Here is a 12231-nt window from a genome sequence, read left to right as displayed (position 1 = left end):
ATAACTATGTTTGAATGATTTATTATGACATTGCTGGACTTTTCACTAGTGGTATAATTCCAGCTGTGTGTTGGTATTTATTATTATTCCTGTTATTGTTAGTGTATGTTGATCGTATGGACTATCATTTTTATCTTGCAATTTAAAAAAAAAATTCTGTATTACTTATGTATAGTAGTTTATGAAATGTATTTTTAGCTTGTTGTAAATCATTTTGAGTAATCCTTTGGGATGGATAAGATGAAATAGAAATGGAATAGAACTCAGATAGACAGACCTCACCACACAGATAGACATAGATACAGAGAGACACAGACACACCACACCCAAACCCACAGAGAAAAATGCACCATACCACACCACACCACACAATCCCACACACAGCCAGATAGCCCATACCACACAAGACACAGAGAAGAGACCACACAACACACAGACATATTACACAATAGCGCACGCCACACACAAGCAGACAGAAAGACCACACCACACCACAGCATACATGGATAGACAGACCACACCTTTTTAGTTAGTGCATATCAGTATCTCACCTCCAGTGCCATATACTGCTTCCTTGGCTTTGTGCATCCCAAATTACACATTTACATGCACAGACAAAATGAAGGCCTCGGTGCCCTGGCTTTCTCTTTCGGGTGCTGCAGTGGAACAGGCAGCTGCTGCTGTATTTTGGCTCTCTCTTTCCAAGTGGTGTTTCTTTTTGGCTGGGCTGGCCTACCCTGAGCTAGTTGACTAGGCTGACTTACGGGCTCCCACTCATTCTCTCTCTCTCTTTTAGTATGGGAGGTGTCTTTTCAGCTGCCTGGTTGGACTAGCACCTGGGTTTGGCTGGGCTAGCTGGCCGAGCTGGGCTGGCTTGCTCTTTCTCTCACCCGCTTGCTGGTGCGGATCTTCACTTCAGGGCCAGCGGTTTGATGTTGAAAAGCGCTAGTGGCTTGACCTTGCATTGTTTCTGTCTCCCACCCATTCACCAATGATGACAGAGGGAGCAGAACAGAAGTGTGGCCCAAGCTGCTGAAGCATAATTGTCATGTGGCAGCTCCCTTTCTCTCTTCCGAGTATGCAGTGCTTCCAGGGCCCCGGGACAGACCAGACCACAACAACAGCAGCTGAGAACAACACTCAAAGCTCCCAGGATTTTTTTCAATCTGTGTCCAAATTCATGCCCCCTCCCTTGAGGGATCATTCACACCCTTCTCCCATATTTGCACACCTTTGCTCTATTCTATGACATTTTATCACATGTCTGTATAGGTTTATTCTTGTCTTTAACTTCTGACCCGTTTCAACACTGTAGTATCCCGCTCCACATTTTCTGCAGTGGATAATTTATATTAGAGAAGCATGAATGACTTTCTCATGTGGGTGACTGAGGAGTCCTGTGATATGTGCTGATAGTGTGGTGTATTGCAATTTTCATCTTTATGAGTTTCTGACTGAAGTTTGTATATTACCTTTTTTTTTTTTTTTACTTCATGTTAGGAGCTTACCAGAAAGCGACAACTAGAGAAGCAGGGATGGTAATATTTCTTTCAATGATTTATTGTCCAGGAGTAGCAGATTTCGTGTTTTTTAATAATTTTTCTTAGTTCTGAGTTCTTTGTTACTTGGATTGCATTCGATATGCTTTCATGTGCTCTTCTGTGCCAAACAGGATCAAAGGCCTTACTGAACTCCAAGTAAACCACATCAGACACACTACTCCTGCCTGATCCACTAAGAAGTTGATGAAGTTTCCTTGACAAGTGCCTGCCCAGTAGCTCAGCAGCAGTGTCTTTGTTTGAGTCCCAGATCTGAGCTCTGCACCAGGAGCTGAGGAGCTCCTTGGGGGGGGGGACGGGGCAGTCTTGGCCACTGCACAGTGGTGACACTACTGGCCAGACTCAGTATGCACACACACACTGGAAAGATCAGTTAGTGGAAATCTCAGAGATTGGTTAAGGGTAACCGTAATAAGAAGGCAAAAAAATGACCCTATAACCCCTACCCGGAGTTTTGATGGTATGAAGTCAGAAGAGGTACAGGGGGGAAGATAACTTATTTCCCTATATTGGAAGCAGGGTGAGTAGGAACACTCACCCCAACGAGTTTGAACTGAAGGGGAGGGTATGTAAAAGAGTGGCCTTGCCCCCCCCCCCCCCTCCCTCTTTAATCTGTATGGGATCAGGCATCTAGCCTGGTCCACCTTAAAATACATACAGGCCAATACTGTAAAAATCGCGGGAGAGCGGGTGCTCCGTGTTCTCTATTTAAATTAGGCCGCACGCTAAAAAGGAGGCGCTAGGGACAATAGCGCGTCTCTAGCTCCTCCTTATTAGTGGACGAGGCGACTGTCAGCGGGTCGACAACCATCGCTGGTAAAATTGAGCGTTGGTCGTTGACCCGCTGACAGCCACGACTCCCACCATGCCAGCGGGTGAGCCAGGCTGACCTACAGCTGAAGCCGGAGAGCTCTGACAGCGAACAAGGGGGCAGGCAGACAGAAGGGGGCAAGCGCGCCGCAGCCAATCAGAACACTGGCAGAGAGACGATCTTTGGTCAGAGCCGGTTGGTGCGCGGCCCGTGGGCTCCTTCCTCTCTTCTCTGCCATGGCCGATCCTAAGTATGCCAACCTGCCCCGTGAGTAGCAGAGCCACCGCCTCTCCTCCCTGCTAGTGCAGCCTCGGGTCCCTGACGTTACCTGGGTTGCTTAGATCTTGGGCAGGCGTTCATTTTCGAGAGTAAAATGTGCGGCTTGGCTGCACATTTTACTTTCAGTATTCCAGGGGAATAACTAATAGGCTTCCAACATGCATTTGCATGTGATGAGCGCTATTAGTTTTGGGGGGGTTGGCCACGTATAAGGGGTAATAATAGCGCGTCTAAAATGCGCGGCCAATTTCTAAAATGTATACACTATTGCGGGGTACCGATGCTCAATCTTTTCCGCACGCCATTAAGTGGGAATTGGATTTGGGACAGGAAGTATCACCGGACGCATGGCTTCAGGTATATACAGCAGCGCGGAAGTGCTCCGTTTCCACTACATTACAGGAGAACTGTTATAAACTCATTACCAGGTGGTACCTTACCCCACACACAGTATGTAAACGATATCCTCACCTGAGTGGTCTTTGTTGGAGAGGATTATTACTTGAAAACAAAAAATAAAATGCGCGGCCAAACGGGGGCACACCATTTTGTATCGGCCTGATAGAGGGAGACAGCTCGGTGGAGGGGACCCTGCTGAGCAGGATAAAAAGCTGAGCTCAGCCGGGAACAGGAGCCCCCCCCCCCCCCCCATGTCTCCAGGAGAAGGCAATTCCTGAACCCTTTCTGTCATAAGGTAAAGCTGGGAGGTAAACAGTCTACATGTTTGCTGATTGTTGTAAATAATAAAGCTATAATTTTTATGAAGAAAGGCTGGAGATCTGTTTAGTTGTGTCTCCAGCCTGAAAGTTACTTGGCTATCCCACACAAGCCCTGATTGGATATGGAGTCTAGTAGTGTAAGAGCATATTGTTTTGTCATCAAGTATTTTTAAAGCTGCCCTGTCATTGGTTAACATCACACATTTTTAAAGCTGCCTTGCCCCTGGTTAATTCCTGTGGTCACCAGCTGACTCCGTTTCTTGACTTATTTCATATGAAACAAAACAGTCTCTAATACTTATCACATGGAAAAATCACATAACAAACACTGCCATAACTGTATGCAAATTTCTGTACCAAAGAAAGAAACTAGATTGCATGAAATGTTCTCACGTCTCCTTCTTTTAGCCCATGTATCTCTGCTTTGCATATACCTGCTTGTTTATTTAAATAAATTATTTTGGATAAAGGGCTCTTTTAGTCATCTGCACTAGTACCTTTATATTGAAAAACCCATGTGATGTTGGTCAAGTGGTATTAATTTAACTTAATTTAACATGTATACACTGCTTTTTCAGGTTACCCTGTACAAGGTGGTGTGCAACATCACAAAAAATGTAGCAAGGTACAACCACCTGAACACAGTAAAAAGTAGCATAGCTGTCACAAACCAAGTGAGTGACAGGTTGTTAGGATGAACTAGATTTTGTGCTGGCTTGTTCTTCTTAGTACAGGTATTCCCAGTAGTGATCAGAGGGCAGACACTGGGCATCGTTACCCTGGAGTCACACCACTGCAGCGATCTGGGAGTAGACATGGGGCTCATATTGGGAACAACATTACTGCAGTGTTGAGATTGCAGACACCGGGGATCATTACTCTGAAGACACCTCACTGCTGTGATAAGAGGGCCGATATTGGGAATCATTAGTCATGAGTCACATCAGCCACCATGATCAGCGGGCAGGTGCCAGTATTCAATGCGCTGCAAGCAAGTTTGTAGAGTGGTTTAAGTGCCTGGTCTTTATGACTTAAAGCAAAAAAGTGTAGTGTCATGCTCTGGGCATGCAGAAATCCAAGGGAGCAGTACACCAGGTGGTGGGGGAAGGATTCTGACGTGTACCAAACAGGATAGAAATCTTAAGATTGCAAAACAGTGCAACAGTAGCAGCCAGAGCCAGAGGAATGCTAGTGAGAGGGATAACCTGTAGAAAACAGAAAAAAAAACAGTGTTAATGAGACCTCCTCTGAAATATTGTGTCCAGATCTGGAAGCCATACCAATGAAAGGATATAGACGGAGTAAAGCGGGGCTCCCCTATCGGTGCCACAGCTTGTCAGGTTTTCAGGATATCCACGATAGGAATGGGTTGCCTTTGCTGGAACCGTCATGCTGCCTCTTATCTCTGCTCACTTTACACTCCAGAGCTGAAGTGTGGAAGGATGCACAGTCAGTCAGCAGGTTTAATGTGAAAGATGTACCCAGATGGGCAGCACTGGCAGCATGGAATATTTTATAATAAAGTTTATTTTACATAGCAGTGACTGTGACACAGGAGGAATTTTGTGTAGCCGTGGGTTAAGATTGTGAAACAAATTTATAAACTGACAAAAAAAAAAAAGATGAAATAAGCCATTTTCCAATCTGTTTCTCTGGCCTTTTTTTTTTTTGTCCTGCTCCCCTCTTCCCCCCCCCTCCCCCTTGGTTCTGCCTCTTCTTTTTTTGTTCGTTGCAATATTTCCATTCGTTTTGTTTGCTTTCCCAGTTCTCGTCTCTAGCGGGCATACCTGGGAACTTTTCATTTCTGTTCACCCTGAGATTTGGGCAGATTACCAGTAAGGATGGAGACTTTTGGCACCAGCACAAACCTTCTCTTTTCCACATCTCCCCTCTCCCCACAGATATATGCGCATAAGATTCTCCCTCCCACCTTGATCCAAGGAAGCCCAGTGCTCTCCCTCCTTTTCCCCCTGCTTGATTCCTAGCACTCCTCCTCTCCTTCCCCATACCCTCCCTGCTTGATCCCTCGTCCTCTGCCTCTCTCTCACCATGCCTTCATCCACCGGGCTTTAACAAGGGCTTTGATCCAGCTTCCCTTCCACCCTCGCCATCGTGTGCTGCTGCTCCGAGGGCTCCCACCTTCTCCCACTAAAGGCCTCAATGCAGAACCTCTCCCATCATCATCTGCCAGTGACAGTGAAGGCTCCTACTGTCTTCTCCTCTGGCTGGCTCTTTTTCTCAGGCTCTTGCCATGCGGCTGTTGCTGCCATGGTCCTTCAAGCCTCCTGCAGCTCCTTCGAACTGAGGGGACCCTGGCGATGTCGGTGTGTGCCTGAGCCATGTGCTTGATGCATGGCTGAAGGAGCTACAGCGGCAGGGAGAACAAAAAGCACAAGACAAGACAGCAGTGCGCCTGCGTCCTGCAGCTCAGCGCTCCAGCACCGGCCCCTGAAGATTTCAGCATTTGGGCTGGTCGCACAGCAGAATCTTGAAGCCAAACCCAAGGAGTTCCCATCTGTGGTAGTGGGCTACAATGCCATGGGCTTCAATCGCACGCAGAGGGGCCCCCCCCCCCCAATTTATAAAGCCCCCTCCCCCCACACTCCAAGCTAATCCAGCAATCACAGCAACTGTTTTTGTCCAGGAGCTAAAGTCTGCATCTTTCCAGAGCTAGGTCCATGTTTTATCCAGAGTCTGACCACTAAGTGTCACTGCTGCATGGTGGCCAAGATTGTCCCCGCCCCACAGGCAGGGCTAGTACAAGAATGTTTGGCACCCAAGGCAAACCTTTGGTCATTCACCCTTCCCCCTCCCAACTTAACTGTTAGCAGCAGCTCCAGCACCGTACTCCCTCCTAGTGTCAGCAGTGGCACCAGCATAGTGCTCCCTTTTTTGGTGGTACTGGCTCTAGTACAGCACCAATCTAGACCTCATGCTGGCAGGATTATTGCTCCCCCCAAATTTTTGCCATCCTAGGCGACTGACCACTTTGCGTAATGGAAGCACCAGCCGTGGCCCACAAGGGGCTCTTAACATTATCTACACACAGCATCTTTCCCTGAATTTCCATCTCCAAAACAATATCACTCTGCTCTCCCTGTCTTCTTTACCTTTTACCCTTTCCTGTCCCATACCCTGATGCTGAAGCTGCAGCCACTGGACTGGTGCAAAAAGGGGTTTCCACCACTTCACTCCAATATTCCCTTCCTGCAGCACCACCCACTGGCAGCAAAACTGCATTGCCCAGAAACACGAGAATTTCATGCCAGCTGCTAAAAATAAGCACTGGTGCAAACCTGAAATATGTCCAGCACACACAGCATGTAATATTGTGAAATCTGTTCTCTGGCTGCTAGACAGGAGAACTAAGGATTAATCCCAGCTCAGGGTCCTGCTGTTCCATCATTCCAAACTGCAGTTCAGTACTAGGATCGGAACCTGTGCTCTAGAAGTTAAAGGCTGTATCCGTCTGCGCCATCTAGACATGCTCACAACAGCAGCTCCATCCAGAGACTCAATTATAGAAAAGAAAATACTGTACTTACCTCCCACTAATTGCACACTCCATGGGGAGGGAACCTTAAGACTGCCAATCACCTGCGTACACCTGTTAACCTACGAGAAAGCGCAGACCTCTATCATATCCCCCCTCAGCCGTCTCTTCTCTAAGTTGAACAGCCCTAGCCTCTTTAGCCTTTCCTCATAATGGGAGCTGTTCCATTCCCCTTATCATTTTGGTTGCCCTTCTCTGTACTTTCTCCATCGCAATTATATCTTTTTGGAGATGCATTGACCAGAATTGTACACAGTATTCAAGGTGCGGTCTCACCATGGAGCGATACAGAGACATTATGACATTTTCTGTTTTATTCACCATTCCCTTTCTAATAATTCCCAACATTGTTTGCTTTTTTGACTGCTGCAGCACACTGAACCGATGATTTCAATGTGTTATCTGCTATGATGCTTAGATCTATTTCTTGGGTAGTAGTACCTAATATGGAACCTAACATTGTGTAATTATTATAGCATGGGTTATTTTTCCCCTTATGCATCATCTTGCACGTATCCACATTAAATTTATTCTGCCATATGGACACACAATCTTCCAGTCTCACAAGGTCCTCCTCAATTTATCACAATCCGCTTGTAATTTAACTTTTCTGAATAATTTTGTGTTATCTGCAGATTTGATTACCTCACTCTCGTATTCCTTTCCAGATCATTTATAAATATATTGAAAAGTACTGGTCCAAGAACAGATCCCTTAGGCACTCCAATGTTTATCTCTCTCCACTGAGAAAACTGAACATTTAATCCTACCGTTTCCTGTCTTTTAACCAGTTTGTAATCCACAAAAGAACATCGACTCCTATCCCATGACTTTTTAATTTTCTTAGAAGCCTCTCATGCGGGACTTTATCAAACGCCTTCTGAGGATGATGAACCAGATGCTGAGAAGGGGCAGGACTGGCTCCAGTGCAAGCAGCCAGAATGGACATCCATCCTCAGCATCTGCAAACATTTTCAATCATATCTGTAGATTAAAATCTCATTAGTCTTTTTGAACTATCTTACCTCCTTTAACGCTTTCTCCTTTTTTATGGCTTTTATTTTTGGCCTAATAGTTCCTTCCATATGGCTTTCAATTTATTTTTTTTTTGCAATAGCAGGGGTACACATTTCATTATGAATAAGCCTTATTTTTGACCCTGCAATTTCTACCTGCTCCTTTACACATCCAGCTCTGTTGGAACCAGAGCTGGGATCCTGGTGCCCTGAGCCTTCATTTGCAACTACGCTGAGGTTTTTGTTTCCACCTACATCCTCCATCCCCCCCCAACATATGTAGTCTGATAGTTGCAGTGATGGTCATGGGCCAGCAACCGTGCACCAGGGCGCCTACTGGAACCCTGCAGTCATGAATCCTGAATCTGGCCACTAGGTGGCACCCCTTACACCATGAGCACTACTCCCCACCCTTTCACCCCCCAGCCACAGCCGACCCAGGAAGTAGAAGACCTGGCTTAGGGATGCAACAGACATTCCGCATGGCTCAGCTGGCACAGCGCTGCCACCGCGCCATCAGGCCAGCCCACAACACTGTGCTTTTAAATACAGCCTTCCAACTCCTCTCTTCAGCTGTCTGTGCTGTGCTCATGCTTTCCATGTGATAGCTGCCTTGGGTTCAGATGAAAATCAGCTCCCAAGAGACCCTGATTTACGAATAGTGAATGTGCTTATTTAGTAAAAGCTTCCCAGAGCTTTAAGCAATATCATCCCCTATGGAATTAAACAAACAAAAAAATTTAAGAAACGAAACAAGGCTCTTAATGATTGTTTCTTTTGCCTACCAACTGATTTTATTGTGAATTCTGGTACTTTAAGACTAAGTGAATGGATACCAAGGCTCCAGCAGAGGATAAGGAGCAACATGGAAGTGACACACTCCAGCTCAGCGAGGGGGGAAGATGATGCCATGTTAATACTGATGTAAGTCTTGCCAGCCAGAGGCACAGCCCTGAGGGCAAGCCTCATAGGAGACTCCCTCCAGCCTTTCTGGCTGGCAAGAATATGTTCAGGGCCAGATTTATGATTATAGCACCCATAAGCAGAGCGCTCTCGTGGCACCAGTTTGGCCCTAAAGGAAGCAGAAGCAGGCTCCTCTTTGGCCTGGATATTTGGCGCTTTCAAAATTTGACGCCCTAGCCAGTTGCCTATGTTGCCTGTGCCTAAATCTGGGCCTGGATATGTTATCTCATCTGGACATGTGGTCTGATGTAGGGTTTGTACAGAAAGGAGATAATGGGGGAGATTAAAAAAAAAAAAAAAAAAAAAAAAAAAAGGTAAGTAATTGAACAGAAGGTAAAGCATTGGAGTTCCCACCATACAGAAGGGGCTGTGGGTCCGCTACTCTAGAAAAGGGAGAAAAAACACCACACACACATACACAACCTAGATTATACTAATCGCTCTCTTTTCTGATACACGCTGTATACTGGCCTATTGGCTGACAGCCCAGCAGACAGGCATTTTCCCTTCGCACAGAGATATCATACGATAATCACGTCATGCCAGCTTATATAGAACAGCATGATGCTGACATGAAAGCAAAATCTTCTATGCCCTCTCCCCCCCCACGTGAAGCTGCAGAGATCTAGCCCGAGAGCATCGTGAGCGGAAACATTCAAAGCAAACAAGAAGAAAGAAAAATGCAGACAGGACCTTTTGGTATACTCCAGATCTTTTATTGATTGCAATACAGCTTGCAGTCGGCAAGAGAGCTCTATGCAAAGACCTGTTTGTTTCCATGGAGTTGTACAGGTGCCACCGGAGGCTGCTGTAAGACCTCTCCCCCCCCCCCCCCAACATCCACATCCAGGCCCATCAACTGCAGGGAGGAGTGGAAATCCAAGGAGAGCAGTTGAGGCTTTTTTTTTTTAAAGGTGGAAACCTAATTTTTGTTGTAATAGAAACGTCATGATGTTTTGAAGCAGGCTATGACTTTTGCCATCCAGGGGGCTAGAGGCGAGAACTTGTGGTTAGATTACAGCAGACGGTTTTATGCGTGGAAGATTAAAAAGTGCTCCACTGCAGTCTAGGAGGGAGGGGGAAGAGAGTCTGTGTGCCCCAAGATCCGCTTTTCATTCCTCAACTGGTTTCTGCTCGCGAGGCGGAGCAGGTGTTGGCACTGCTGCAGAGGCCAGTGGTGCAGGAGGCCCACTAGTGCGGGAGAGGCAAAAGACTCGAGCCATGACATAACAGCAACCCCCACCGGGTGGGGCTGAGGTCACGTGTGTACCATGTTCAAAAGGGAGCCGGTCTGTGATCCTCTACCAATGACGGGTATCCTTCAGGCTGGGTTGACCTCACCCCCCCCAGGTTAACCGAACAGGCTTTTAGTCCAGTGCTTGCATGGATTTGTAGTTCTGATTGTTCAACTGATTATTTTTCTAGGAAAAATCAGAACTACAAATCCCATGTATCAAAACTAGATCAGCCCGTTTGGTTGACTGAGAGTGAAGTGGCAACTCTAGGGGAAGGGGGTGAGGCCTGATCAGGGAAAAAATCTCTTGGGGCTCTTTTCATTTATGTAACTTGTATCCTTGCTCAAAGAGTATTACATTCAGGGGCTGTAGGTGTCTCCTCGTCCCCCAGAGGGCTTACAATCTAAATCTGTACCTGAGGCAATGGAGGGTGAAGTGATTTCCTTACGCTCACAGGGAGCGGCAGTGGGATCTGAACTCTGGTTCCCCTGCTTCACAGCCCACTATTCTAAGCACTAGGCTACAACTCCACAGCTTCCCAACTGCCCCCAGCCCCCACGTAAATGTCACTGTGAGGGGTGGTAGAAGGATCAAACTAGGCTAGAAGCTTTGGCGTTGAGAAAGGAGAAACAGGCCAAACCAACGCATAAAACAAAGTACAGGGAGAAACACATCACATTCATTCAACTGCATGATCCCACCTAAGGAGCACTGGCCTAGCTTCCAGGAACACAAAATCCATGAGGAACCTCAAATCCACTGCGTTTTTAAAGATGGACTGAAAGAACAGAAATATTTTTCATGAGCTTCTGGTACATAGATCAGCTGAGGAAGAGAAACAATAGCATGATAGTCAAGTTGAAAAAAAAATAAATCTCTGCCCAAAAATACAGCAATTCCTTTAGAGCGTCAGAGTGCCAATCAGAAATTTCTACTTTCTGGTTAGTCTGTTTATTAAAAACAAACTCCGGGTACTAGTAAATGAGAATGGAGCAGGGAGCTGAGGAATGCGCTGCTTGCCCCAGCCGAGCTCATCAGACAGAGCCTCTCTGGATCGGGAAGGATGAGATGTCGCATCTGGCAACCAAGGTGATCCCTTCGCTATCATCCCTGCCACTCAGCACGGAGAATAAGGAGAGATGATGAATGCACCCTACTGCACATATGGAGATAACATTCATTTGCTTCCAAGTGCATTTTAGTCTGTCTTCCTAAGAATCAGCTCACAAGGTCTCACTGAGCAGAAATAAAACTCCCACTGCTGTTACTTTCAGATCTTATAGCTCTGCTTGGTTTCCTGCATATAGGTTTGCTTGCACTGGGAAACTGGCATACAAAGCTGATATTTAGGCAGATGACAGACAACAGGATATCTATGGTCCAGGGAGAGTGGTGAACGATCTGATTTCTACAGAAGGAACAATATTTTTTTTTCTGCATTACATCCCCCCTTCCAGAGATGTCCAAAAAGCTAAGGAGCAAACTCACAATTACAAAAACTGCTGTATTTATAATCACTAAGAGGGACAGATGTCAGATTCTTTAATAAGAAGCTGAGAGTCTCTTGGCTGGAGCAGGGCCATGAAGTGCCCTCTGCAGGACAAATGCGGTATTAGCACAAAGAGAAATCGGGCATTCTCCTGCCGCTGCCCATCACTGTGGTCTTGCTATGCACTTATGCCACTGGACCTCTGTGGTCACTGCAGCACTGGACATTGTTTTTACTGACTTTATTATATGGATGCAGGGAGCTGGAGAACAAAGGACCCTTTGGCGGGGAGGGGAAGAGAATGCACAATTCATTTTGGGAAGAATATGTAAAGCTTTGGTTCTAGAACTTCAAACAGTGCAGCTCCTCGAACCATCAGCTGAGACCGATGCCACCAGAGCTGCTTCCATGCACGGGGCTGCCAAAGCTCTCTGGCAACTGCAATCAACTCGGCCTACACGCCTTGAGAATCAACGCCGTTTACGTGCCAGGGACCCAGATACAGCACAGGTCTGCATTGCACGAGATGAAATTCACTATAATCTCAGGGGTTTCAGTCATCGATGACCTTGGTGGTCGGGCAGCGTGGGGCTGCTCCATAATTGCT

Source organism: Rhinatrema bivittatum, chromosome 7, assembly GCF_901001135.1.
Source record: "Rhinatrema bivittatum chromosome 7, aRhiBiv1.1, whole genome shotgun sequence".
Classification (NCBI taxonomy): Eukaryota; Metazoa; Chordata; class Amphibia; order Gymnophiona; family Rhinatrematidae; genus Rhinatrema; species Rhinatrema bivittatum.
Note: the sequence above shows the minus strand (reverse complement) of the source record.